Source organism: Arvicanthis niloticus, chromosome X (genome assembly GCF_011762505.2).
Source record: "Arvicanthis niloticus isolate mArvNil1 chromosome X, mArvNil1.pat.X, whole genome shotgun sequence".
Taxonomy (NCBI): domain Eukaryota; kingdom Metazoa; phylum Chordata; class Mammalia; order Rodentia; family Muridae; genus Arvicanthis; species Arvicanthis niloticus.
In genome coordinates, this window is record NC_047679.1 from 48,845,176 (window position 1) to 48,850,209 (window position 5,034).

The following is a 5,034-nucleotide window of genomic DNA, read 5'->3' on the forward strand; positions in this document are numbered from 1 at the left end:
GGTAATAGAGAGTGAATATGTTCAAAATATACTATACACATGTATGAAAATGTTATAATAAAAGCTATAATTTATACAATTTAAATAGTATATATATATATACGCATATATATATATATATATATATATATATATATATATATATGCGTTCACATAGATTATAAAGGTATAGGTAAGAGAAACCAGTTGTTCCAGAGATTGGACTATGTACAATTCTGCTTTGTAAAGGTTTCTCTATGATGTGGCTGCATTGGTTATTATGTGATCTGATGGGGCAGAAATTATAATGAAACAGGAAAAATGGGTTCTTTGAGACATAGTGTGGCCTTCCTTTGTCCTGTTCCTCATCTTCTACGTGACATCTTCCTTAGCTTTGCTATTACTTGTACTATGAATTGAATCTCATATGCATTTGATCAGATGAAGAACTGCTTCCTATATTAATGAAAATATCTGTGACTCAGGAGGACAAATTGCTGTGTTGTATTTTTTTTAAATTCAACCAATGTTGAGACAAATTCTAAAGAGAAGGGATTACGCTTCATTTATGAATATCAAAGAGGCTGTATTAATATTTAAAAGTACATGTTTGTGTTAAATATATTCCAACAGGAATCATATACATTTCCTCCAATATTTATCATTTAAGAGAGTATTTTAACAGAGAATGAGATCCTGTAAGAAGGAACCAAACTGAAGTCATTCTGAATAAAACTTCCATTTCGAATCAGGGTCAAATAAAGTGTAAGTTCTCAAGATCTCCCTAGGTAACTGACATCCTGTTTGGCAGAAAAAGACATGAATGCTAGTCACCCCACCACAGTTGAATAATCTGTCCCTAAATCCTGATTGGTGGGATAACTTGACATAGGTATTTGCGTTTTTTTAAGCTCAAAAACTCTGTACCATTCTGGCTCGGGGTCACAGTTCAGCTCTCTCATCTGTTCTGCAGCCCTGATCGATCAGTAGCAGCCTGAATACAATGCATTTTTGTCATCTGCTTAAATAGTCATGAAGACAAATGTTTGAAGATGCAGTCAGCTCCAGAGTCTGTGCTGTTGTCCCTGACTGGTCAGTTTTTGGTGCCTAAATCAAATAAAGGTCTTGTTTTGCTGGACTTTTGTGACTGCTTGGGTTATTTTGGATTTTTGGACTCTAACAATCCATGTGATGCCTGAGCAGCCTAACAATCAACCAGTGTATTTTAAATCCTAAGAAAAATAAAAAAATTCATTTTAGAAGTTCAATAAATAACTACATTTTGTTTAGCCTTCATAATCTCTGGCAATGTTTGATATGACTCAGTAGCTTGGATCACAAAAGAAATAAAAAAAATTGCTCTTATCGGGCAGGTGAATTTGTCAATTCAAAATGAAATGGACAAATATTACTCAAAACAGTCTTTATATTTGAAAAATGTCCAAAGCAGATGCTATATTCTGACCTAGGTGCTTAGAGTGCATAATAATGATTAGGGACCGTGGTGTCTACTGTCACAGCAGCTCTATTATCATGTTATTGTAATTCAGAATAGGTTGTTCCAAAGCCATTACATAAAACTAACATGCAGCTAAACAAAGATAATGGAGGTCGACTAAAGAATAGCCCTTCATCCTATGAATTCAAATATTCATGCTAAGCATGGCCTTGTCGGGCTGTGGAAGGGTATCTTGGTTCTTGGGTGGGCAGGGGCCTGGAACCTCGTGACCCCAATGGGGCAACGACAGGTGTTTTGTCATGCCCCCAGAAGCCAGGGTCCTGACACACGGTCTATATCTCCATTTAACCTGCACCCTTCAGTCACAGAGGACAAAGCAGCCCCTCCCAGAGAGGTTTACATCACCATCCACAGGTAGAGGGCGTGACTACAGGCCTCAGCCCTAGAGAGATTTCCATATTAATGAGTTACCTAAAGACCAGAGGGTCTAGCTAATTAAGTTACTCCTTCCCAGATCCTCCCCTCTTCCTCCTCCCTATTTAAGCCAGGCCCACTCTGGCTTAAATGGGGGGTGCACCTAGACCATCTATCACATGCCATGAACAATAAAACTCTTGGAACTCCGGACTTTCTTGAGTTATTGGGACCCACCATCATGGAAAGCACCCCCCCTCCCATTTCCGATGCATAGTTCCTACATGGCCTCATCAGTTTTTTTTTTTTAATGAGAAAAATCAACATTGAATCAAATGCTTTGGGATTAATTTTCTTCTCATTTCTTTTTTTTTTTTTTTGTAGTTTTTTTGGATATTTTATTTATTTACATTTCAGATGCCATCCCCTTTCCCCATTTCCCCTCCCTAGAAACCACCCCCCCACCTCATTTTAATTACATGCAAGTATTAAGGTCAATTTTAGGTTGAGGAACTAGCAATACAATAGATGCAAATAGTCAAGGAACAAGCAAGACAATAAACACAAATAGTCAAAGAACAAGCAAGGCATTAAACCCAATTACGTGAGCACTCCTGTGATCTCTGTTTCTAAGGGTTTATCAGGACGACCAAAATATCTGAGCTAAGTTCCCTGTCCTAGCCCAAAATCATTTTCATGTCTGAAGCCTACTTCCTTGTGCTAGCCTAAAATTTAGATTCCTGCCTGAAATTATTTGTTTGTTCTAGGCTAATGTCAGATTCCTGCCTGAAGCTCACTTCCTTGTCCTTGGTCCATGTCAGATTCTTGTCAAGCAACCCCAAAGGCTCTCTGCCGCTCCCCCTTTTTTATTTCATTAACAAGACTGAGCCTATCTAAGGTCCTTCTGCCAAGAATGCCTTCCTTACCCATTGTGGAACATGCATTATCAAAAGCAATGCACTTCTTTCTTAGGGTGGTAAAGCTCTGTGCAGATACTTTTGTTTTTTCTTCAATATTTAATGTGAGTTGTGTTGATTGTACACTTTCTAATTGTGTTAGTGTGTTGAAATCCGGCATGTCAGTTATGCAGGTCTATCAACCAGCTTTTGTTTTATTGCCCTGAGTATCACAGAACCTTGGTCTTCTGACAAAAAGCTTGCAAGTACAGGAAGAAGTGAGTCAGTCTTTAAGCAGAAGCAAGAGGGTAGTGGGCTTGATTATTGCTGGTATAACAGCTTTAATTACATTAATTGCTAGCACCACTGCTTCTGAAATGGCTTTGACACAAGAAGTTAAGACAACTACTTTTGTTAATCATTTAGCAAAAAATGTTACTAATGTGTTGAATATACAAGAGGATTTAGATAGGTATTTGGAACAATGGATTGATGTTCTTTATCCTATTCAAATTACTGGAAGGAGGTTCTGAGTTTAAGAGTAAGGAGCCATCTTGAGTGTCATGCAAAATACCATTGGATTCATGTTAGTTCTAAAATTTACAGTAGTAGTCATTATAATTAGGAAAAAGTTTAAAAACACTTGCAGTGTATTTGGCATAATTCTAACACCTCTCTGGATGTTTTAACGATACATAGTGAGCCTGTCAATTTCAAGAATGCTGTTCTGCTGAGCATTGATGAGGCATATACTGCTGATAAAATTACCCATGGCCTGAGGTCAGTATTTCTATTTTGGTCAAACTTCAAGACTGGAATATAAAGCTTGATCATGCTAGTCCTTTTTTTCCCCTGGGAATACTTTTATTCCTGCTCATCGTGTTAAAGCTTGTCTTTAACAACATCAACGTGTTAGCAGCCAAAATACATGATTTGAACCTGAAGGTGGACCCCCAGACAGAGTTATTAAATTAACAGGCTGGGTCCACCCTGCTTCCACGTGACACAAACAGACAGGGCACTTCTGCTTCCCCTCTGTTCTCCTCACGCAGTGTCTACTTCCCCCACCCCTGGATCTCCCTATCCCTGATCACCACGGAAGTGAAGGTGGGCACCATGGCGGGGCTGTTGGCTCTGGAGAGCCTCACTGAGATGGGCTTTCCCAGGGGACACACGGAGAAGGCTCTGGCCCTCACAGGGAACCAAGTCATCGAAGCTGAGATGGACTGGCTTATGGAGCATGAAGACGACCCCCATGTGTAGGAACCTCTAGAGACTCCCCTCAGCCATATCCTGGAAGGAGAACCCATGTCCTCAGAGCAAGTTGGCCCTGAAGGATCTAGGTCTGCTGCTGGAGAAAGCAAATCCATTTTGACTGAAGAGGAGAGACAAGAACAGCTTAGGAGAATGTTGGACCTCGAGGCACAGAAGCAATGGAATGTGAAGAGAAGAGTGAGAAGCAGAAAAGTAGCGGAGGAGACAAGGGTAAGAGCTGTCAGTTGCACGACAGAAAGTACAGGAAGACAAGATGCGCCGGGCTGCTGAGGAGCGCAGGAGGGAAAAAGCTGAAGAGTTAGCTGCCAGACAAAGGGTGCGAGAAAAAATTGAAAGGGACAAAGCAGAGAGAGCCAAGAAGTCTGGTGGTAGTGTGGGTTCTTGGTCATCCCCACCAGCAACAGATCCAGGTCCTGTTCCTTCTTCTCCCAGCCAGGAGTCCCCTACTAAGCAGGAGTATGACCAGTCGCATGCAGGTTAGGCTGCCTGATGGAACTTCACTGACCCAAAGGTTCCGGCCCGGGAACAGCTGGCAGATGTGAGGCTCTATGTGGAGCTTCACCGTGGGGAGGAACCTGGACTGGACCAGGACCCTGTGCAGTGGCTCAGTGGCTTCCCCAACCAGAGGGGCTTTCTCAGAGGCAGACATGAAGTGGCCTCTGCAGGAACTGGGACTCATGCCTTCTGCTGTCCTCATTGTGGCCAAGAAGTGTCCCGGCTGAGGGTCCTCCATTCCACCATCTCTTTCTGACCTCTTCATCTTTGATAAAGCACTGACATTTCCTTGCTAATAAATAGACCCTTTGAGTTCTGAAAAAAAAATAACAGGCTGGCAAACCAAGGACGAGTAAGTTTCTTCTCATTTCTTGGACAAAACTGTACATTGCTAGTACCAGGGCATCTAATGGAAGTAACAAACTCAGGTTAAAAACCATTCCCACCTACTGTAATGCAAAAGAGCTCACAAATACGTTATGCCACGAATTCAGAAAGTATACCAAAGATTTCTTT

At 41.2% G+C, this 5,034-nt stretch overlaps 1 pseudogene; it reads left to right on the top strand.

Annotated features, from left to right (window-relative positions):
• The first annotated feature begins 3,864 nt into the window (after positions 1 to 3,864).
• LOC117695208 (UBX domain-containing protein 1 pseudogene) lies at positions 3,865 to 4,745 on the top strand (annotated as a pseudogene).
• Positions 4,746 to 5,034: the final 289 nt, after the last annotated feature.